Source organism: Rhinatrema bivittatum, chromosome 2, assembly GCF_901001135.1.
Source record: "Rhinatrema bivittatum chromosome 2, aRhiBiv1.1, whole genome shotgun sequence".
NCBI classification, from domain to species: domain Eukaryota; kingdom Metazoa; phylum Chordata; class Amphibia; order Gymnophiona; family Rhinatrematidae; genus Rhinatrema; species Rhinatrema bivittatum.
Window position 1 is genome coordinate 815,529,815 of NC_042616.1, and position 25,479 is coordinate 815,555,293.

Consider the following 25,479-nt stretch of genomic DNA (forward strand, 5'->3'; position numbering starts at 1 on the left):
TCACCCTACTAGCATCATCCCTATTTTCTAAAGCATGGTGGTGACAGCAATATGTTGTGTGGCTGCTTTGCAGCAGCAGGGACAAGGAGGCTTGTGAAGCTTGAGGGAAAGATGGAAGATGCATAGTACAGGCAAGATCCTGGATGAAAACCTGTTCCAGTCTGCCACAGACCTGGGACTGGGGAGAAGATTTGACTTTTAGCAGGACAATAATCCTAAACACAAAGCAAAAGCAACTATGGAGTGGCACAGCAAGAAAATGAATGTCCTGGAGTGGCCAGTCACAGCCTAGACCTGAATCAACAGAAAACCTGTGGCCAGACCTGAAGACTAGTGTCCACAGATGATCCCCAGCCAACCTGATTGAGCTTGGGCTCTTCTGTCCAGAAGAATGGGCAAAATTGCACTATCACACTGTGCACTTATCCTAAATGATTCAAGGCTGTTATTGCTACAAAAAGGGCTGCCCCAAGAATTGAGTCAAGGCGTGTGAAGATATGCAATCAAGGCTTTTTTGTTTTTTTATTCTTAACTAGCAAAATGTACCCAGTATTGCTCGTGTAGTTTGCCCTATAACAGCCTGTGTGTATACGCCCTCTGCCTGTCTGCGTAGGTGCACACGTGCTTTTGTTTAGGGGTTTGTGACTGTGTTGTACGAGTGTGTGAACCAGTACACGTTTCTGTGCAGTGTAGTAGTAGTATTTTATTTATTTCTCATATTTTATATGCCGCTCATCAGATATCAGATCTGGCCAGGATAATAGTAGTAGTAGTAGTAGTAAGGTAGGTCTTTGCAGACAGTGTGACCAACACAAGCCTTTTACAGACATATATAGAGAGAAAGAGAGATAGTATTTTGGAATATTTGTATAATTGTTCTTTCATGAAGAAAGCGTAGCACACGTTATATAGATAAGTGAAACAATTTTGTATTTTTTAGATAGCAGAATGTAAAAAGAGTGCAGACTTTTAGAAGGCACTGTACTTTAATTAAGTCAAAGTACTGGTTTAGGTTTAACACTACCAAATGGGATTTTCACAAAAGTTGAAATCCAGTAGGGAATGCGTCCCTTCCTTTACATAGTGCAGGCTCTCTCGACTGTGGGCCCGCTATTGTGGAATGCTCTACCACAGGAGCTTAAGGCAGAACTGGATCTTGTGGGCTTTAAGAAAAAGTTAAAAACTAATTTGTTTAACAGGCATTATTCCACAAAAACATAAAGGCACTGAACAACCATTTAGTAGTAAAAACATGGGCTAAATGGATCATAGAACAACAAAGAATGTAACAAAATACACTAAGGTTTCACTAGCACAAACCTAAATCACAAAACATGTAACCAATACAAGCACAATAAACAAAAATGAAAACAGCTGAATTCAGAATAGCATGGTCACAAAAATACGGAACTGTTATATGTAAACTGTTATATGTAAAGCCTGTTGCTAACTTATTGTTTACTTACTGAATAACCTGTTATATGTAAAGCCTGTTGCTAAGTTATTGTTATCTGTAAACCGAGGTGATGTATTTCTATACGTACCGCGGTATATAAAAATCTCCAAATAAATAAATAAATAAATAAATAAACTGAAACCAATGGAGAGGAATAGATAATTGTTTTACAGCCAAAGCTCAAGAAGTTTAAGGTACTGAGTTTTCCCAGACGCCCTCCTTCTGACGTCAGCCTATCCTAGCTATGCAATAACTTTTTCTAGGTTCTTAGTCTCTCTTTGCATGCCTTCATCTATGCATCTCAGTACTGGCACTCCACAAGCACACAAAGGAAAACCTAGCCAACAGCGTCAAGGAAGTCAGACGGCAGAGAATAAGGATATTAATTAGGCTCTGGAAAAAATTTTCACTCGATGCTTCCTGTTTGGCTTCTGTCATGTCGCCAACCTGACTGTGCACACACTGGAAGAATACAATTCTGTGAAAAATCCCTACTCTAATAGTTTGGAGTTAGCTCACTGTGCTGTTGGTTTCATGATATGAACTGAATATTTGCCCACCAAGACTGTAACATGTAGCAGTTGTTACATTACCAATAAATGCAGCCACACATTATGAGAGCAGATTCAAATAAAAAGTTTAAATGGATGAGTCACAAATTTTGTAGACCATTCTACTGTACTAGCTTAATACATGTGACTAACTTTTGAGAGTTATCCTCTTTTCATCAAGTCAGATAGGCACAGAAGTAAAATTAATCCAGCAGAATGGTCTCATGTACACATACTTGTTAACCTTCATTTCTACATACCCAAGTGGACTAACATGGCAACCACAGTACTTAGCTCAAGATGACAGTTTTTGAATGTTGTGCACTACTTTATTGAGCAAAGAAAAGAAAAAGTAGGAGCAGAATACATCTTTAAAAAGTTGATGACTGAGGCTGGTCACGTAACTCAGAGTTTCCTTCCATGATGATCCCCTGACACAAAGTGTGAATCTCATCTTATTTATTTTTTATATTCTGCTTTTCAGCACTTCAAAGTGGATTACATTCAGATACCGTAGTTATTTCCCTATCCCCAGAGGGCTCACAATCTGAGACTTCCCTAAGCATTCCCGGTTTATAAGATCAAGCAACTGTTATATGGGCATCCAGCTGAGAGATATGAAGAGGATGTTGCGTCCGTCGCTGCTCACGCCCTCACTCCGCCCTCTTTACCTCTGTGGCGACTCCCTCCGGGTCTGATGGATGGTTAGCTGCCGTGGCGTCTTCTTGCCGTCTCCCTCCGGCGTCCCCGGACCGGCACGACGTTGTGGAACCGCCATGTTCCTGATGACGTAGGGCACGCGCGCTCACGCTCCGATTGATGTACCAGCAAGGGTGCGAACATCGGGGGCGTCCCCCTGAGATGATGACATCCACTTCCAATATAAAAGGTCTCAGTATTCGTTAACGAATCGAGTTAGCAAGGGGATTGCTTCGGCTTTTCTCCCAAGCAACTCTGCCTCCTCGGACTTACCAGAGGTACCCGCTCTTCGGGGGCCTCACTCTCTATTTCAGATTGCAGATAGGAACCGGTACTCGCTCCTTGAGGGCCCATGTTCCTGAACACTCTGAAGATTCTCTACTGCCTGGAAGCTATCGCAGATACAGACTTTTGTGAGTTACCATCGCTCTCTCAGAGCTTTCCCTGGAACCAGGTACTCGCTCCTCGAGGGCCTCCTGAGGGACTTCAGCCCTGCCGGGCATATCAGCTCACTACTGCCACCTCTGGTGGTTCTACTAACCTGTCTAATAAAAGAATTATCTGTGGCTGTCTCCGTACTCAAGCCTAGCCGGTGGTCCCTCTCAGGATATCCTCCTGGGGGCGCAGTCATCTGCCATCGGCCCAAGGATCCCCCTATCTACATTCCTCTACAGCTGAATGCCCTCTCCAAGCACTCCGCGGGTAACAGATTGCTACCCCTTCTCCATCAGGAGTCTTCAGCAACAGATTCATAACAGATTGCTACTCTGCAGTCTAAACCCTAACAGATTGTTTACTACTCCCTCTACAGGAGCTGAGCATATCAGATTGCTAACTCCTCCTTCCACAGGAGCAGATTCATTACAGCTTGCTAACTCCTCCCCTCTTGAGGAGTAGAGCATAACAAATTGCCAACTCCTCCCTTCCTCAGGAGCCGATTGATAACAGATTGCTAACTCCAGTGGATCCGGCTTTATATTGGAGAAGCAGTACTCCTGGGAATCCAGCTTAAGGTATGAGATGTCAGTAACCCCATGGACCCGGCACACCTCTCTGCCTTGTAGGCTATACCGGGCCTGGCTCAACGCATCTCAGAACAGCAAGAAACCTTGGAGAAACTTACTGCAGCATTCCATCAGCTTCACACACAGAAGATACAAGCCACAGCTTCTACCCAAAGTGGTCAGTTACAGGAGGTAACTTTAAAGAGTGCTGTTCCACTGGCGGCTCCTATTTGCTTCTCCGGAGAACTCCAGAAGACTCGGGGCTTTTTGAACTAGTGCAGCATGCATTTCACCTTACAGCCTTCATTATTTCTCACGGCTCTAAATCTGTTTTTGATTACCCTGCTCGAATGTCTGCTGTCGGGTTTGCTTTAGTGGACTTCAAGCAAGGCAACAGATCATTGGCTGAATTTGCCATAGAATTCAAGACTCTTGCAGCGGAACTTCGCTGGGACCCCAAATGTCTCAAGACACTCTTCTGCAGAGGCCTGGATACCCGCTTGAAAGACGAGCTGGCCACTCGCCAGACACCTGACTCGCTGGAAGAATTGATAGCCTTAGCTACTCGGATTGATTGTCTGCTCCGAGACAAGGTGAAGGAACTCCGGCCTAAGGTGTTAACTGGGTTGAAACAGGCCAGTACCCCTGCACCTCGGATGGGTCCAGCAATTCCTGCTGTTGATAAAGATGAATCGATGCAACTTGGTCTTGGTCACTTGACCTCAAAGGAGAGAAGATTTCGGAAGAAACGCGGCCTGTGCATGTACTGTGGTCAGCCCGGTCATGATGTCTCTACCTGCCCCATTCGTCCGGGAAATGAACGAGCCTAAGTCCCACGGGAGGACTGTTCTTGGGCCATACTGCGTTATCTCCTCCACTCTCTCGTTCAGCCTCTGTGACCTCTGAACCAGTTACGGTTCGGACCCCTGCCCTGTTGGACTCAGGGGCAGGAGGCAACCTTATTCTCAGACGTCTTGTGGAAGACCTGAGGAGTCCCTTCGTCAAATTAGAAGATCCATTATTGCATCACAACTTGAAGTGGGTTTTGGACGTTCCTTTACATCGCCACTTCTCTTGAGGATCTTAATGACGTTCACAGCAGCTTTTCTCCTGGCTGCTGATATTCATAGCGGTTGCTATGTTCGCCATGGCAAGATGGTGCTCTACATCTTTACTGTCTTCACGGACTATATCTGCTATGATTGTTTCACTCGGAAGTCGTGTCTGAAGCACTACAGCACAATTAGATCCGAGGAAGATATCTCTAGCTACTAGCCTGTTTGATTGGTGCTGCCACCATCTCTCTTCCAGCTTCATCTACGGAAGCGTTATCCAGAAGTGGGTTTTGGACGTACCCCAACTTTGCCACGTCTGTTGAAGTTTCTGTGTCGTCCATAGCAGTTAGATTGCTGCTGAATTCAACACTTCATCCAGTTACCTTACTGAAGAAGTTACTCTTAGAAGTGGGGTTGGACGTACCTCAAGATCGCCACTTCCGTTGAAGTCTCAGTGGCGTCTATAACAGTTAGCTCTCATCCAGCATCATCTACTGGAGAGTCATCTTTAGAAGTGGATTCTGGACATTCTTCAACATCACCACTTCCACTGAATTCCTCAGTGACGTCCACAGCAGCTCTACCCTTTGCTGCTGATATCATTAATTATACTCTGAAAGATTCTTCCAAATCTCAAGATCCATCTGTCACCATTGCAGAAGACGATTAGATATCAAGATCAAAGAGATTCTGGATGTTCGCAACAGAGGCAAGAGTTTTTGAATACCTTCTGAATTGGGAAGGCTTCGGCTCCGATTTGATCACTTGGGAGCCTCAGACCAATATCTTGGACAAAGAGATGCTTCATCAGTTTCACTTCGCACATCCTTTGAAACCTAAGCCTGGTACCCGAAGAGGAGATCGCCCTTTGAAGGGGGGTACTGTTGCGTCCGTCGCTGCTTGATGACCTCACTCCGCCCTCTTTACCTCTGTGGTGACTCCCTCCGAGTCTGATGGACGGTTAGCTGCCATGGCGTCTTCTTGCCGTCTCCCTCCGGCATCCCCAGACCAGCACGACGCTGCGAATCTGCCATGTTCCTGATGACGTAGGGCGCGCGCTCCGATTGATGTACCAGCAAGGGCGCGAACCTCGGGGGCGTCCCCCTGAGATGACGTCATCCGCTTCCAATATAAAAGGTCTCAGTATTCGCTAACGAATCGAGTTAGCAAGGGGATTGCTTCGGCTTTTCTCCCAAGCAACTCTGCCTCCTCAGACTTACCAGAGGTACCTGCTCCTCGGGGGCCTCGCTCTCTTTTCTTTATTTCAGATTGCAGATAGGAACCGGTACTCGCTCCTCGAGGACCCATGTTCCTGAACACACTGAAGATTTTCTACTGCCTGGAAGCTATCGCAGATACAGACATTTGTGAGTTACCATCGCTCTCTCAGAGCTTTCCATGGAACCAGGTACTCGCTCCTCGAGGACCTAACCCTTTCCAGCTACTGAGCTTCTTAAAGACCTTATGTGAGTTTTGTCATCCAGTTCTGGCTAAGAACACAGCATACCCTGTCTACTCACTATCTATAGTTTCTCTACAGCTCAGCAACCCTGGGATCGCTGTTCCAGTACCTGAGGGACTTCAGCCCTGCCGGGCATATCAGCTCACTACTGCCACCTCTGGTGGTTCTACTAACCTGTCTAATAAAAGAATTATCTGTGGCTGTCTCCATACTCAAGCCTAGCCGGTGGTCCCTCTCAGGATATCCTCCTGGGGGCGCAGTCATCTGCCATCAGCCCAAGGATTCACCTATCTTCATTCCTCTACAGCTGAGTGCCCTCTCCAAGCACTCCGCTGGTAACAGATTGCTACCCCTACTCCATCAGGAGTCTTCAGCAACAGATTCATAACAGATTGCTACTCCGCAGTCTAAACCCTAACAGATTGTTTACTACTCCCTCTACAGGAGCTGAGCATATCAGATTGCCAACTCCTCCTTCCACAGGAGCAGATTCATTACAGATTGCTAACTCCTCCTCTCTTGAGGAGTAGAGCATAACAGATTGCCAACTCTTCCCTTCCACAGGAGCCGATTCATAACAGAGGAAGCAGGAAAGTTTTATAAATGAAGGCAAAATGGAGCTATTACAAAAGTAATAGCTGCAATGAACTTCTACATTTCTTCCCAACGGAAAATGCTGGCTGCCAGAAATCCCAAGAGAGCTATGATTTGTGGGTCTTGGTCAAGGACTGCTGCTGCAATGGCTGGACTAGGTGAGGGAGCTATAAAAGATAGGAAAGCTGTGGGCCAAAATGCCCCCCAAAAACTAGTGTCAACTGGTGTAATGCACCACAGATGCCAGAGAATACAACTTTAATCTAAAACAGATCATACGTAAAATCACTATGCTCAATTTTGATATCCCATTAACTGTTAAGTTCCAAACAAGGTAAGATATGGTTAGCAACGGCTTTGGGCATTACTCACTAGAGAAAACTCAAATGTCCAGGTATTAACCACTTAGTTCCTGTTTCTGTTCTATCAATTAGAACACCCATGTTTTTTCTACAAGACGCAGAGGAAAACTATGACTCCTGGTATCACTTCATGGCACTTCATTTCACTCAGTCAATAAAACCAAAAGTGCACCCAAGGCTGAACAAGTCTGAGGCTTGTAATTGGGAAGAAATCCCCCAGAACTTTTGTGGGTCGAACTGAGTTTTATGGTCACCACTTACTGATCATCTGCTCCACAGTGCCTATAAAATCACCATCTACAAAAAAAAAACCAAAAAACCCAATGCTTGCCAAGGATAAATTTAGTCTTACCTGTTAATTTCCTATCCTTGAATCTTGCTAGGTCAGTCCAGATACATGGATTTATATTACCCTGCCAGCAATTTTCAGTGATATCAGTGGTGCAGCATAGGAACGTACCAGTCTCCTTACGTCAAAGAAATGGTGTGGTAAAAACCCCTAAGCAAAACCAATGATGAAAAAAAATTTGAAAAGGCAGGAAAACCCTCCAATAACAAACCTCCTTTCAAGACTCCAACAGGGAACAGGAGAGAAAAAAAATAGAATTCAAAAAAGACATTAAGAAATTCAGGCTCCCTCCACAGAGAAAAACAAACCTTCTGAAAGACCAATGAAAGCCAAGAACAAGTGAAATTGCAGTAACTGACTTCCCAGAAAGCTCCTGGAAAGGTCGAGCAGAATTCAAGAAAAGAAAATTAACAAATTTCTAAATTTCTCCTTCCTTGTCATCCTTCTAGACCAGTCAAAACCCATGGGAAGTACCCAAGCCCATTCCAATGCAGGTGGAAGACAAGGCTTCTCTGAAAACTCCTGCTCCAAATATATTTCCCTTGGCTGGCACATCTATCCTATACTGCTTAGTGAACAAATGTAAAGAAGACCAAGTGGCCACCTTACAAAGTCCTCCAGGGCAATTGCTGAAGACTTCACTCAAGTAGAAGCTTGAGCCCTCATAGAATGAGGAGTCTCCAGGGCCTGCTGACCCTTCAGCAAACATCCTGAGGAGATAGTTTCTCTAATCTACCTTGACAAAGAGGATTTTGAAACTACCTGCTCCTTGTAAGGTACACCAAACAAAGCAAACAGCCAATCAGACTTCCTATGGGGATTCATCACTTTCAAATATCTGAGATGGATGTTATAAAGATCCCAAAAATGGAGCAATCTGTCCCTATCATGACGTTTCCTTTTTGAGAAACCAGGAAGAGAAAGCATCTGGTTTAAATGAAAGACAACACAATCTTGGGAACAATCGAAACCAACTCAGTGGAGATCACCAGGTAGGGGTTGCTGCAAGATAAGGCCTGTAATTCCGAAATATGCCTGGCTGAACATATGGCCACTAGAAAAACTGTCTAAGGAAAAGTCTTCAAAGAAGCATGCTTAAAAGGTTAGAAAAGGAGGGGGGGGGAGAGGGGCACGCCAGAGCACTAAGAACCAGATTAAGATCCCATTGCGGAAACAAAATCCTAAAGAGAGGATGAATATGTTAAGTCTGTAAAAGGAGAGACACATCTAGGTGGGAAGCCACCAAAACACCTTGAATCCAAACTCTAACAGGAGAGAGCTGCCACTTGAACTCTCAGGGAATTAAGAGCTAAAACTCTTGTTCAAACTCTGCTGGAGGAAGGTCATAATCAGGATATCCACTCACCACAGAGAAACAGACAATCCTCAAAAGGATGCCAGTCCCAAATATAACCCAATGAAGTGGAATTTTTATGGGCTTTCAGCAAAGTAGAAATCACTGTGGAAGAATACCTTTCCTGTGCAAACGAACCCTTTCAAGGATCAGGCCATAATATGGAGTGGAACTGGACCCTCCCATCAGGACTGGGTCTTGGTATAATGGACACAAGTGATAAGCCGACGAGAAGTCAGCTTGCAATCTCATCAGATCTGTATACCAGTATTCTTGGCTAATCCAGAGCCATCAAGCTGACTATCAACAGGTGATCCTCTATTCTTTTCAAAATCCTGCTTATGACACGCTAAGTGGGAAAAACAAAGCAGCTCATCCTTTGATCATGGCTGGATTAAGGGATCAATTCTGCTGGAACGCCATTCCTTCCAGAGTCTGAAGAATCTGTTTGCCTTGGAGTTCTTGTGAGTCACTATCAGGTCCATATGAGGGAACCCCACTGGTCTACAAATCTCCAAATGACTTCCTGGGTAGAGTTCATACCCTCCAGGGTATTCTTGCAGAAGAAGTGGCTTGGATGTTTTTTCATTTCCGCAATCTGGGCTGCTGAGCAATTTTAAGATGCTCTGCTCCACCCACTGAAACAATAGGCTTGCTTTTTGGGCCACCACTGGGCTCCACGTGCCCCCCTGCCTGTTTACATGAGCTACTGCTTTGGTGTTGTCCATCCAATGGCACCCAAATTACTATTCCCTTCACTATTTATTTAATTTCAAAAAAATTGTATGCCGCATCATCCAATGTCCTGAGTGGCTTCCAATTATACATTCACAAAGATTTATAGTAAAATACAAAATTATAGAGACAATAAAATTAAATCAAAATATTCAAATACAGCAATTAAATACAAACATGGCCAGCATACAGTTGCTTTCAATTCTCATACTCCAAAAAACAATTTCCAACAGGTGAGTTTTCAGTTGTTTCTTAAAATCTCTACTACAACCTTGCTTGCGCAACATAACTGGACAGAATGTGTAATACAGCTAACCTGATAGCCCTTGTTTCCAACCTGTTTACAGACCAAGAAGCCTCCTCTTTGGACCAGAGTTCCTGGGCTAACTAATTGCTCCCCAGCCCACAATCCAACTGCGGGGCTCTATGCTTATTCCTCTCATAGTTCTGCAATTACAGGGCCAGTGGCACAAGAGGGAGAAATGGAGAAGCTGCATATGAGCTCTGGCCCAAGGAACAAAATCCAGGGATGCTGCCATGACACCGAAGGTCTGGAGATAATCGCAGTCATATGTGCCTTCCAAGAAAGCCATGACTACATCCAAGCTTGGCTTTTAATTCCTCTATCATAAAGACTCAGCCAATTCTGGTATCAAAGTGAGCCCCTAAAAATGTTAGAGCCTGAGAAGTAATCAAATTGCTCTTCACTTGAATTACCCTGGCCCAAGTGAATTGGCACTCCTGAAAAAAACTTGCCCCTTATCAACCAATTGTCCAGATGCAAATGAACTGCCACATCTTCTTTATGCTAGAAAGCTGTGACCATCATCACCATCTTGCTAAAGGTCCTTGGTGCCGAGGTGAGCCCGAAGGGGAGGACTCTGAACTGGACATGCTTCCCTAGAATGCAAGAACAGAGAAACCTCTAGGGATCCTCTCTGATGAAAGACCCAGGAACATGGGATATTCTCCATGCCTCACCAACACAATAAGGGAGTGAAGAGATTCCCTACAGAAACAGGAAACCCAAAGACATCTGTGATACCTTTAACACTGAGAATAGGATGGAAGGACACATCCTTCTTCAGAATCCCAAAATATATGGAGCCTCTTCAAAGTGACAAATATTGAAGCCTCTTCAAAGTGACTTTTATGAGCATCCTTTTGGAACCTGACTACAGGGGGATACCATAAAGATGTCAGAAATGAGAATGGCAAATTTTAGGGAATAACCATTCTACACAATATCTAGTACTCACTGTTTTGAAGTGACATGAGTTAGAGAAGTCTGTGGTGAATCTTAAAGGGAAGTCTATTATTGTTTCTGAGAAGTGATTTGGCAAAGACTTTGTCGTTGCCTCCATATACACACCAAATCAATATGTTCACTCTTTTTTAGTATAAATTTCTCATGTTCTCACTCTGGGTCCAGCTAAAATAATTTTGGGAGATGGTCTTAATTGAATAAGAGATCCCCTTGTTGGATAAGTAATCAGCTGCGGAAAGGCAAATACTGGGGAAAAACAAAGGGGTAACTTTTCTTTGCAAACAATTACAGGTCCTGAGCATACACCCTGAATCCTATGTCCAAAGATTTTCCTCACATGGCTAGATCTCACAATTCTAAATCACGCATGGATTATCTTTTAGTCTGAGAGGCTCTTTTAAACAGGGTTCCAAAGGCTACTATCGAATCTCTAGTAATCTCTGACCATTGTCCAATGTCTTATATTTTAGGTGGTAGAAGGCTGGGGATGACGAAGAGAGATGAAGAATGACTGACTGCATGGTTGCATGTAGATAAAGTTTCCAGCTTTTTAAGAGGGAAAATGGCTGCATTTTGCTAATAATCATGCCATTCATAGGAATGATCCAATTCTTTTTTTGGGAACCCACAAGAGAGGTTTTAAGAAGGGAGATCATTAGCTATGTGTCAGCCAAAAGGAAGGAAATGGAACAGGATATTATATCCTAAGTCTTTGGATAGATATAACAGGGAGATGTAGAGTTCCAAAGATCAGTTGTTAAGAGGACAAATACTGAATGACACAACTGTTAAATGATAAATTGCAGAGCAGTTTCCTCATTATATTCTTTAAAACACAAGTTGTTCTTGTGTGGGAATAAGTTAGATAAACAATTAGTAAATTTAATTAAAACTAAGAGGAACTCTACATTTATTACTAGGTTCATAACTCTAGAGGGGATTATGGGATCAGCCAAGGATATTTAGGAATACTTCCAAGAATATTACCAGGCCTCAATATTGGGAAGTCTGAGTCAGGTATCTGACTCTATGACAGAGAGGTGGGAAATGCCAGAAACTTTGCATTTGGCAACATTTACCTAAGCCAGGGAGGGATACAATGATGCCGAGCTCATACAGGCCCATATCATTGTTAAAAATGGGCAAAGTTATTTGAAACAAATTCTAGTCATTCTATTTAAAGGAGTGGAGTAGCAGCCTAGTGGTTAGAATAGTGGGCTACGAACCAGGAGACCAGGGTTCGAGTCCTGCTGTTGCTCTTTGTGACCTTGGGCAAGTCACTTTACCCTCCTTTACCCTTTACCTCAGGTGCAAACAGATCGTAAGCCCTCTGGGGATAGGGAAATACCTCCAGTATCTGAATGTAATCCACTTTGAAGCACTGAAATAAAGTGTGAAAAGTGGAATATAAATCTTAAATAAAAAAAAAATAAATATTATTTTGCCATCTATAATATACAAGGGACAAGTGGGATTTGTTAAAGGGAGGAAATCCAGCACTTATGTCCGTACACTGTTAATCTTCTTGGAGGAATGCTGAAGGGGAAAGATTGACGATCCAATGCTAATATGCTTTGATGCAGAAAAGCCTTTGATAGGGTTTCATGGAGTTATTTTGGAGGATGTGTTAAATAATCATGGATTTAGTGGGCAAATCTCATGATATATTAAGGTTTTATAGTCCACTCCGATGGCTAACATCTGGGCCAATGGCATGTTATCAGACTCCTTTACCTTATAAAGGGGAATTGACATGGGGTACCCATTATTTCATTGTTATTCATCTTATCTATTAAACCTTTAGTTCATAAGCTGAAAGAATTGCTGCAAGCATCTTATAGTAGGGCAGTAATGTTTAAAGACTCTGCTATTTACAGATTATATTCTTTTACTTGTCCCAGGAGCAATTACATATTTCCCTTTAAATTAATATTGGGATTATTTGAAAGTTATAGGAAGATGTCAGGTTTCAAAGTAAAACTGGATAAGTCAGAGGCTTTGGAGATTCTAGGATTACTGCAGAAGCTCTAGGAAAACTTTTCCTTGAGATGGGCGGCAGAGTCCATTAAATATTTAGGTGTGCGAATACCCAGAGATCTGGCCCAATGCAGTACTTTTAACCTCCTATACTTTTAAAGGTAAATGACAGAGCTGGATGCAGCTCCCACTATCTTGGATGGGAAGGATGACATTGATAAAGATGGTACTGGCATCTAAACTCTTATATGTGTTTCAGATGATACCAGAGCAGTTGACTAAAAAGAACCGATTCATTAATGGAATCTGCTCACATTTCCTTTGGAGAGGAAAAAGGGCAAGGCCAACTATGGGGAAACGGATAGTCCTTAAAGGGAAGGCTATAAGCAAGTTTAGGGGTGCAGGGATCTGTGTGCTACAGGACACTGCCAGCTGCCCTCCCACCAGGAAAATGACAACGTGGATTCTCCCCAGAAATAGACTTATTTATCAAATTTGATATAACATTTAGAAAATAACAATTCCGTCTCTAACATCCTGGTCACTAAGTATCGGTTTTCCCTAAAGAAAGTTCTGTACCAAGGGTGCTTTCACACATGCCATTAACCTTAGCCTGCTTAATATATTAACCCTTATGGCTAACTGACCTAACCCCAATTCCAACTCCAGGCTCTACCTCTGTTCACTTCTGAAGCAGGCTCCAGCTGAAAAGCTGGAGAATGTGTGCAGGGAAGGACTTGCTTCCTGGGCTAGGTACGGGCAGAGCAGGCAGGTGGTCCCGGAAAGAGACTTTCTTCTGCCTCTGGTACTTGCTGGGCTGTCTGGGCGTGCCCTTGCCCCTCCACTCTCCGCACCTGAGCAGGCATTTCCGGTTTCTGGGCCACAACTAGCCTGGTGCTGGTCTGTTTCTGACCCCCCCCCCCCCTTCGCTTTCAGGGATGCTTTGGCATAGGTTTCAGGGTCGCTCTCAGGATCCGCTCTCCGGGTTTTGTGCCTTTCCTCTCTTGTTTCAGGGTCGCTCTCAGGATCCGCTCTCCGGGTTTTGTGCCTTTCCTCTCTTGTTTCAGGGTCGCTCTCAGAATCCGCTCTCCAGGTTTTCTCCCAGCGTTTGTGCCTTTCCTCTCTTGTTTCAGGGTTGCTCTCTCCAGGGGGTCCGTAGCTCCCTCTCCCTTCTTTGCCCCCGTCTTACACTTCCCAGCTGATGAATGTGCATAATCTCATAGTGGGTGGAAGGTCTTTTGCCCCATTGCAGGTCTTCGTCCCCCCTCCCCATTACTTCAGGGGGGGGGCCCTGCCACATTGCAGTTCTCGTTCCCCCTCCCCATTTTTTCAGGGGGGGAGTAGAACTGGCACATCTGTATGCCAAGCTTTCTGCCAGTGTCAGCGTTTTTCTCCGTCTCTGACTGCCCCCCCCCCCCCAAGGGTGAGGGTCTTTCTGACCTTTACTTGCCTTGGCTCATCATTGGCTTGAGCTGTTGTCTCTCTGTCTGCTTTGACACAGGAACATGCAAACAGGCAGTTCTGATAAGGTATCCTTCAGTGTAACAGGACAAAAGGTCTTCATTTTCCACTGAGACAGTGCAGTTTAAAGTCCACCCGGGCATAACTCTTTCTCTTGCTGTGATAGTGCCCGGGGCCTGACAGTTTCTTGGCTCTTATGATTCATATTTGATAATTCAGTGGTATACATGAGTTATCTCCCTATAAGAAAAGACTGGGATTCCCTAACTTTCATTTATATAATTTGGCATGCCTGATACACCCACTGGGGAACTGGTTACGGGATACTGACATTTTTTCCGATGTCCAGTTGGAAAATGAGATGGCCTCTCTGCTGAGTCTAGGATATATTCTTCATGCTGACAGGAAGAGTTTGTCCACTTATCTTTTGAATTCTGTTTTAGTAAAAAGCATGAAAGGGGTGTGGAAGGCTATCCGGGAGTTATTGGGACTGCCCTGGGATAAGTCTTTTTGCTTACCACCGACAGATAATCCATTGTTTCTCCCAGGAGATGCAAATCCTATTTTTCACAGATTGGGGATGCTGTGCTAGAAGACCTTATTGAAGTTTATTGACTTCAGAACCATAGAATCTATCCTTTTGCTCATTTTGTACAGACATTGGGATTCAAGAATGAATGCATGTCTTACTTACAAATCAAATGTTTTTTTAATACGCATTTTTGGATTAAGCTGGACAATTGCACATCAGGCAGGTTTCAAAGATTGCTCCTTTTTTAAAACAGGTAAATACACATTGTCTTTTTTATATAAATACCTCCAATTCTCTATCTTCTTATGCAGTGTTACGTACTTTAGAGGTGTCTTGGAGTATTGAGTTCACTCAGGAGGTAACAGAAGATGACCTGCTGACTGGTATTACAATGCTATATAAAAATACTGAATGGGTTTTATTGAGAGAGATGCAATGGAAAGTCATACATAAAATATTTTTCTTCCTTTAAACAGTCTTTAGAACTGGTTTGTCAGAACCAGCTAGTTGTTTAAAACATCATTGGAATAATACAATGGTTAACACTGTTTCTGGCTATGGTACAATTCAAAAGTACTGGGATACTATTTGGGATGCTGTTACCCAAGTAGAATGGATTATGTTTCCTATATCATCACCTTTTTGATCTTAGGCATTCCTCCTGATAATCAATGTTTAAAGAAAGGAGAATCTAATTTTTTTTTTACTTAAGGCTATCTTAGTTATCTTAAGGCTATGCTGCGAAAAGGTGCATTATGTCTAAATGGTTCGACATTATGGTAACCCACTTGTATGCACTGAAAGGCAGAATTTTTGGAGCTAATTTGTCTTGAATTTAAAACATGTTGTAGAATCCAACATTGCTTTACAAGAAGTTTACAGAGTTAAGTTTTTATAATGTTATACATTTTGCTCGGGATGTTCTCTGTGCAATTTGGAACGTTTTGGGAAGTTATTTTATTCTTCAACAGCAAGGGGAAAAGAGGAACTGGATTCAGTCTGCAACCAAAGGCCCTGACTTTTACGGTCTGAGGAACAAAAAAGCATGGGGGTAACTTGCTGATGCGGTTTTTTTTTTACTATCCTTAACCAATAAGCCTGATACTTTTGATGCAACTCCAACACTGCTCTCTGCTTCCATGGCAAGGTTAAAGGGAAATTGGATTTAAAAAGCAACCACCGAGGACCCTGACATTTACGGTCTGGAAAACTGCTAAGCATGGGGGTAACCTGCATGGCAGTTACTACCATAAGCTTCCTAGGCAGACTGGATGGATTATTTGGTCCTTTTCTACCATCATTTCTATGTTTCTATGGAGCTTGTTGAATGTGGTTGGTATAGTGTATGAAGAAAATTAAAAAAAAAATCTTAGATTTTCAAGTGATATGGATCCACTCCCAGAGAAACTGATGGAGGGATTACCCTGTGGAGGACCTGCTAACCCTCACTGAGTAGAACGGAAGGCCCCAGGAAACCTGGCATTGTCATTTTTACGCTTTCTGGCATTACAAAAGAACAGATTCCTTTCTTAAAACTTAATCACCTGGGAGGAAAGCTGTTTTCCTGGCCTGTAGCTCTTGGAATTCTGAAGTGACCACAACTTCTGCCAACCTAAGAGGTCAAATGGACTCTGTCTTCTAGGGTTTAGACTCTCACCGATTCTTTACTAACTTTTCCAGACCCTCCCCGAACAATCAGTGTTTAAAAAGAAGCTTGATGAGATGCGACTTAGACACCCAATTACAAAGCCAAAAAAACCTCTGAGCTAAAACAACCAATGCCACCAACCAAGAATAAAGCCTAATAAGGTCCTACATTACATCTGCCAAAAAGGCCCAGATTGTAACTGGACCGCCTCCAGGCACTGTTGCACCCAGGAGGCCTAGATGGCCAATGCCACAACAGAGAGAGACTGCTTTAAGAGGAATTCAATCTTTCTATCCTGAGATCTTTAAGGGCCGTGTCTCCAGTCAACTGGCATCTTGCAAGTCATGGTTCTGAACCACAGAACTTAAAACAAACTTTCCCTTTCCTCTGCCAAAAGAGGATACAGCTTATTCAAGGTTTTACTCCCTTTGAAACCCCTCTCTCAGGGAACTCCAATAGAACATGCTTCTCACCGCTTTGTGGAGAAGAATAGCCTTAGATGGTTTCCAAATCTCCTCAAGGATGGGACACCCTCGGGAGATCCTCGATTCTGGAATCTTGATATCCAGAAAATAGAAGCAACCTGATAGATAATAGAAGGGAGTTCCTCTTTCCTAAATAGCCTAATAATCAAGGAATCCTCATCCAGAAGCTATCCACTTGTCTTTTCCCCCCCATTGTCCCACTCCCAAAAAAGGGAAGACTCCAGGGGAGCAGAACCTTCAGACAGGCCCAAAACTTCTCTCAACAATTTAGGGTGTTTGGGCACTAAGACCCTGCAAGGAAAGTAACTAAACAAGGTTGCCAGCCACGCAGACCCGAGGCCTCCCCATCACCAGGCTTCTGTATGGCAAAAAAAGACCTGGTATATCACCAATACAAAATCAGGACAGCAATGCCCATGGAAGAGGAAGAGAAACCCCTAATGAGGCTACCACACAAACTCTAGGTATCAGGCAGGGCTGCCTACAGAATAAGAAGCAGCAGCCATTTCCACCAGCATGCTGCCAGAAGTAGAGGGGGAGGCGTGCTCAACTGTCATGCAGCTTTCCCATACATGGCAGAGCCAAATTTCTACACCATTGGATCTCCTGAAGAAACACCCAAATCATCATCACATCCAGGACAAAAAAAAAAGAGCTGGCTGCGCTGGACTTTTGCCAGTTCCCACACCTTCTGTAGAGGCAGCTTCTCTACCATGAAACTTCAAGGAATGCTCCAGCCCTCACTATTGGCTGAAATCTCTCTTTTTGGACCAGATACCTTGGGTTATGTGGGGGTAACAGAGTATACCCTGACATACCAGGCTTATGACTGATATGCCAATATCATCTGGGAGGATCCAGAGCCACTCCCCTTATCAGAATGTGGTTCTTGCCAGCCACGTCAGGACATCCCTAATAGAACGGAAGAAGTAGAGGCATGCAACAATGCTTCAACTGTGGCAACTAGTAAGATAACAGAGAAATCTGCAGCCACAGAGAGCCCTGGCCCCAGGGAACTAGATCCAAAGAGGCCATCATGGAATCCAGGAGCTAGTGATACACCTACATGCTGGGGGATCTGCATGAGATGAGTCTCTCACTTTAACTAACCATTTAGTCACTCTCACTGAGTCAAGAAACATCTGCCTATCATGGTATCAAGGCAAAATCCCTGGAAAACCCAGAAGCCTGGAAGACACCAGACTTCTTGCATGACTCGCCACTCAGGCCAAGAGTCTGAGGACCTGAGCCACCTTGGACAACATTAAAAGCTAACTAGTGCTTGTCAAATACATTTTATATATTAAAATAATTTATAAACGGCCAATGCAGGTTGCCCAAAGCGGTTTACAATAAGAATAAAATCCAATAATGTTTATTTTATTTTAATTTATTACCTGCTTTTTTGAATACATAATTCACCCAAAGCAGTTTACAGCACATTATTTATTTATTTATTTATTTATTGGTTTTTATATACCGCCGTTTATCAAGATATCACGTCGGTGTACAGAGAACATATTAACATACGCCTTGGCGTTATAAAACGAACGCCGTAGCTTTATACATAAAACGCATTAACTTTCTACATAGAACAAGATAGTAAGAGTTAAAAAAACTATACGCCAAAGAATTATATATAGAACAATTATGTAAAAATAAAATAAAATTAATACAGTGAACAACTTAATAATGCGGGGGAGACAATCAAGGCTTAAATTAAATATGCGTGGCAAAGGGTCAATAATAGATATGACAAATTAGGATTACATATAGCTTAAGATTAGTATTGGTGAATGTATATTAGTATGACAAGGAAAGGTGGGGAGTGGGATAGAAGGAGAGAGAGGAAAAGATGGGAGAGGGAGGTTGTAACAGGCGTAACATGAAAAGGGGAGGCGATAAGTGTGAAAACATGAGGGCGTCAATAGGACTGGGTGTCAAGGATATCCCGGGAAGTGGATACCTATGTGATCAACTAGTGTTATAAGGTGAAGAGAGGAGAGGGTGAGAGAGGCAGGATAAAGAATGAGAGGAGTGGCAGATGGAAACTATGGCGGAGGAGATTGGAATCATGTGTAAGCTTGAGTGAATAACCATGTCTTGAGTTTTTGTTTAAATAACTTGGTAGAAAGCTCTAGGCGCAACTCAGAGGGCATGGAATTCCATAACATAGGGCCAGCAAGTGACAGGGCACGGGCTTTAGTAGAGGCATAGATGAATGTTTTTGGAGAGGGGGTTTGCAGGGTGGCTAAGTATTGATTTCTAGTTGGTCTATTAGATGTATGGAATTGCAATGAGTTAGTAAACCAATTCATTTCAGGATTGTGGAGAGCTTTGTGGATGAGTGATAATGCTTTGTATTCTATGCGAGAGTGAATAGGGAGCCAGTGTAACCCCTTAAGGATAGGGGTGATGTGCTCTTTTGAGGTGGTGTTGGTAAGGATACGAGCCGCAGTATTTTGCAAGACTTGTAGCGGGTGTAGGGAGCTTTTGGGTAGGCCTAATAGCAGAGCATTACAATAGTCAATTTTAGAAAAGACCATGTCTTGTAACACAGTACGGAAATCGGAAAAGTGCAATAATAGTTTGAGTTTTTTGAGTGTGTGGATCTTAGATTATATATATATATATATATATATATATATTATATATACATTAGAATAGCAGCAATGGTTTAAAGGTAAAACAGTTTGAGAAATATCATGTGTGTAAGTTTAAATAGCAGCAAAATCATATTTACTTCACAGTCAAAAGTTGCACCTCAGGTCGAAATTTTATATAAAAACACGAACTAAACTCTATACAACCACACAGTTAAGGAATACTAATGATTTATGCAAAAATAAATACTGAGGCAAAAATGTTTGTTTTCAATACAAATAAAACAAACATACAACGCCACAGTACAGATGAAAATAAGGATGAGACATGTCCTTCTGATCTCAAAGATTTTTATTTTAAAAGATTTATATCCTGCATTTAGCTGGGTAACAACATAAAAACAGGAAAATCAAGTTAATAATAAAGTTAACGTATAACAGGTAAATCAGTCCAGTGGCAGATTATTAATACAACCAATGAAACACTCCTCCATAACCCTTTGCATTCTTTGCATTAATCCATTTTTTGAAACATTTTCATCACCTCATCCAACCTGACATGTCAGACAACCGTAACTTTGTTCTAAACCAGTTATTCAATACTAAAATGTTGTTTTTAAAAAAGTGAGCTTTCCCGGAGATTATCCAAAAATTTAAAAATGACCGTTCCCACTGGACACCCATCCCTATATCTTTTTTGGGACTAGAAGTAGCCTAATGGCTTCAGCAGGGGACTACAAACTAGGGAATCCAAGGTTCAAATCCCATTGCCACTTCTTGTGACCTTGTGCCAATCACTTCATCCTCCATTGCCTTAGGTATAAACAGACTGTAGGACTTCTGGGGATGGGGAAATATCTACAGTACCTGAATGTAATCCGCTTTGAAGTGCGACATTTGGAGTGAGGAAAGTCTCACAAAAGATATTTCTACAATGCTCTCTCGCATTAAGCTAGGCCGAGATAACATAGAAGAAATTTCATCTTTATAAGACTTTCCTCACTCTAAATGACTTCAAATCTTCACTGTACTGTGATGTTCGTACGTCTCGCTCTGCATGTAAACCTGGCCCCTAAACCACCATAGACAACTCACCTTGAGCTATTAGCTGGCCCTCCTACAATCATATAAATAGTTGAATACTGTGAAGGCCTCCCCAGAGGCGCTCTCTCTCTCCACTCCACTCTCTCAAGCCCAGAAATGGTCGAAATGCAATTTGTAAAATTTATTGCAAATTGCTTTATGGCCATTTCAAGCATATCATACATTCTATTGCCAGGAAAAAAGGTGCAGTTATTTCCAGCGATAAAACCGTGCGATAGCATGCATTATGCTATCACATGGTGCGATATTGCGCCTCATTTTAATTAATCCTGCCCAAACCCTTCCCTAATTTTATCCCTTCCAAAGGTTTGCATTTGCACTATGCGATAAGACTATCACATGTTTATGGCATTAATGCATTACCGCGTGCGTTAACGCCATAATGCATTTTGATGAATGACCCTATATATATATATTTAGTGAAAATGATGGCATTATCATATTCGTTTCAACATTCAGCCCACAATGAAAGAACTGCATTGGCTGCCAATGCAGTTAAGATCAAAATTCGTTACCCTAGTACATAAGTTTATTCTCTCTGATAGTGTATGTATTTCTACAAAAACATTGGAATGGTATAAACTAAATCGCAATTTGCAGTCAATAAATAAAGCACTGTTAAAGGTTCCGTTGAATAATATGGCTTGATTACAAGAACAAGGACAAGGGCTTTTTCATGTATGACCACTGTTTTGTGGAACTCTCTCCCTGACCAATTGAGGACTCTAAATGATGTGAAGGACTTTAGAAAACAGCTAAAATCGATTTTGTTCTGCGAAGCCTTTGAGTAATGGTCATGATTGTTTTTAACTGTTTTATTCATTTATGTATTTTTTATAATGGTGTTTCATTGATATCTTTTATGGTTGTTTAATATTGATTGTTGTGATCCGCACTGAAAGATGGATCACAACAATGAATGAAGGGTGCGGAATATAAGCCTTTGCAAAAATAAATATGCCTTATACCATCCCATTAGGAGTTTTCTTTTGACCCAATGGAGCAATTACTTCTTTTATTTGATGGGGTAAAACTCCCCAAATCAGGTATTCCACTCTGATGCCAGAGGACTGTGGTGGTCTAGATCTCTCAGATTTATTTTTTATACTATCTTTTGGCTAGGCTGATGGGTTTAAAGGGGTGCTTAAGTAGGGACTGTGTATCTTACCCCTGCCGACTCTTAAAGAATCTGCAAGCTAAGGAGCATGATTTGGATTCACTATTATACCTCTAGCTTGCCAACTCTCACCGGGATAGAGGTAGCCCTATTTTGTCTCACACTATTAAGATCTAGTGTACGGCTAATAAGCGGCTGAAAATGGAGCTTTATCTCCTATTTATCCCACGCTAACTTTTCCTCAGATTCTAAGGGACCAACTGACAAGGGAATAAATTTCTCAGGACAAATTGGAAGAGGTGCTTCTTTTAAATCTTTGGAAGAGTTGATGTTTGAATTTGGGATCTTGACACACTCATTTCATTTATTTGCAACTACATAGGGATATTTATCAAATAAAGGGAGATATTCTGGAACTGGGGGGCAGAAATGGTTTGGAAAAAAGTTTACTTAAGGAACTTTTGGGGAAGTTATATCTAAACTAAATAGTTACTTGCATAATAAACTTCATGATTCTGATACCAGCAATGTGTTAATCTCCAAATGGAATTCTGATCTTTCTTTGAGCCTTGGTTTAGTGAATGGCAAGCTATTTGGGGCTCTATTTAAAAATTATCGATTTGCAACAAAATAAGGAGCTCATTTTTAAACTTCTACATAAAACTTACAGGTTACCATTATATTTTTCTAAATTTAGTAATGAGCTCACTTTGCTGGTGAGACTGTGGGACTGGTGCCTTTTGTCACATGTGGTGGGAGTGCTCTATTGTGAGTCAATTTTTGCCAGATATACATGTGGAGATATAGGCTACTGTTGGTTTTATTTATTTATTTATTTATTTATTTATTATTTTTATTATACCGAGTTTCATGATAAGAATCACATCAACCCGGTTTACAATTAACATGTGTGTGGAGGCAGGGAGTAACATAGTGATAAACATTTCCCAATTCAACATTAAATATAGTGTGAAACTTAAAAAATATTAAAACAATAATTAGGACGTGAGAAAGTTACAAAAAACAGGGAATAATAACTAGGACCAGAAAGGGGGAGGGAATTAAAAAAGAGAATATTTACATTTCAGCCAACTGTTTCCAAATTAATAAATATGTATAATGTTATAAGCAAAAGATGTGTTGATGGGTTGAAGTGTGGAGAATTTAATCCAGTTCTGGGAAAGCTTTTTTAAAAAGCCAAGTTTTTAGTCTTTTCCTGAAAGTATGAACGCATGGTTCTTGTCTTAAGTCCGGTGGGATAGAGTTCCAAAGGGTTGGACCTGCTGATGAGAGAGCTCTAGAACTGTAGGATTTATGTTGGAAGGTTTTAGCATGTGGAACCTGAAGTGATTCTTTGTAGTGTTCCCTGATGGGTCTGGCGGATGTGTGTTTTTTAAAAGGGATTTGTAGGTCGAGTTGAGTGTATTGGTGGATGTTCTTGTAGATCATCATGATGGTTTTATAAATAATTCTGAAGTGGATCGGTAACCAATGAAGGTCTTTGAGGATGGGAGAGATGTGTTCGATTTTCCTGGAGTTTGTAAGGATTCTGGCTGCTGTGTTCTGGACCATCTGCAGAGGCTTGGTGTAGGAAGCTGGGAGGCCTTCTGGTTTCTCCTTCTCCATTATCCCTTAGTTATGTCTTTTGGGTCACTGGGAAACCATTGGCTTGTCAGCTTTTTATAGATGTTTAATATCACATTTATTGCATGCTGCCAGGATCACAGTTGCTTTTTTGTGGAAATCTACTTCACATGTGAATCATTGGAGGACCATAGTGGCTGAAATTGCAACAATGGAAACAATTACATTCATGCTTCAGAAATGGGTGGAGGAATATGGACATGTTCAGAATCCTTACTGAAAATGGCACAGCAACAAAGAAGACTGGATCACTTTTTAAATGTTCCTCTGTTTGTTCAAGAATGTTGATACCTCTTGCTTTAATCGTTACATTGTAATGTTTGCTATCTTTATCTTCTGTACTACTTTCTTCAAGAAATATCTTTTATCTATGGTATGTGTGTTGTCCCATGTGTTCCAAAAAGTAAACAGTTTAAAAAAAAAAAAAAGTGAGCTTTCACCTGTTTCCTGAAAGATAAAAAAAAGCATTCCACTGCCTTTTATCTCATTGGGAAGCTCATTCCAACATAGCGAGCCTGCTACAAAAAATGCTCTTTCCCATGTTTCTACCAAGCAGGCTTGCTGGACAGATGGGACTTCTAAAAGATTGTAAAGCTCTAGCAGAGTTGTAGATTTTCAGCTAAGAGTAGACACATATGGAAGTAGCCTGACAAATATCAATGGATTAAAGTTACAATTTTAAATTTAATATGCCAGAGAACAAGCAACTAGTGGAGACACCTTAGTACTGGCGTAGTAGCTTGGTCAAATTTATGCAACCCTGTAAGTAGTCTGACAGCAGCATTTTGCATAGCCTGCAGGTTTTTCGGGACTGATGCTGAAAGGCCAATATAGAGAGTCCAGTGTGGATAAGACTAGAGCCTGCAAGACTGAATGGAAATCTTCCAAAGCTAAATAGGGCCTTTATTGTAGACAATTTATAATAGGTATCCTCAGTCACCACCTGTATTTGGAAATGGAGTGACAGCTCAGGTTCAAGTAACATCCCTAAATTCCACACCGGCTGGGAGATGGGAATAACCTTCTCCCCAAATTGGAATGAAGATGGAAGATCTTGCATCAGGAACCTGCTTAGAATCATCACTTCTGTTTTCCCGACATTTAGCATTGGCCTATCTGCTGTCATCCACTGCCCCATCTCACTTAAGCATCGAGCAACCACTATTAGCGCATCACCAATGGTAGATGTGATTGGGATGAAAAATTGTCTATCTTTAGCATACAGTCTGCAGCTTACATTAAACTGGACACAAGGCTATAGGCTGGACACAAATAGATGTTCAAAAGCAAGGCAGAGAGGACCAAGTCCTGTGGAACACCAGTATCAGTGAAATAACAATTAGAAGCTTGCCAATTTATCCTTGCTTTCTGTATGTGTAGAGATGAGGAGAACCATTTTAAGACCATTTCAATCTCTTTTTGGAGAGTAAGCAAAATTCAATGGTTTACTGTATCGAATACCGCAGAAGTACGTGTATTAGGATTAGGGAGAGCTGACTGAAGAATTTAGATGCATGTGCACGGTCAAAATAGCCCCCCAATGACACCTGCAATTGTCTGTGTACTGCACAGTATAAAATCCTGGTCGTCCGTCCCAATTAATTGAAACAGATACAAAAAAGCTAACAGAGTAGATCTGTGCTCCAGTGCTGTAAATCTGGGGGAGAAATCTTTTGCCAGCTCCCAGTGGAGAAAGACTTGAGACTGTACAACTTTATCAGAAAGGGAACCTGATAAGGAAAGTGAGCTTAATTACCAAACTAATTACTAAGTCTAATTACTGAACAATTAATGGTTGCACTGCTTTCTTATGTGATTTACTTGATTGTATATCCTTTTTTTTTTCTTATCTTTTATATCTATGTGTCCATACACCTCCGCTGTTATTATATATACTCAACAATCAACTATACCCCTTCGATCGACAACCCTATCAGCGTTTGAGATGGGGATCAATACACACCTAGTAATTTCTCCTTAAATCCCCGTAACTCAATTATATCCACTTTAACGGCGCGTT

The 25,479-nt window shown here is 41.9% G+C and overlaps 1 protein-coding gene across 3 annotated transcripts in view; it reads right to left on the bottom strand.

The window, feature by feature from the left end:
• The window catches only part of PUF60 (poly(U) binding splicing factor 60), a 382,808-nt gene that overhangs the window by 321,736 nt on the left and 35,593 nt on the right, over positions 1-25,479 (bottom strand). The window contains exon 1 of one of the 3 annotated variants that reach the window (XM_029592262.1): positions 1,025-1,157. The exons of the other annotated variants lie outside the window; for them this stretch is intronic. The gene's annotated coding sequence lies outside the window, so the exon portion shown is untranslated. Of the gene's footprint in view, positions 1-1,024; positions 1,158-25,479 lie in introns of those variants that run through there. 3 annotated transcript variants of the gene reach the window in all.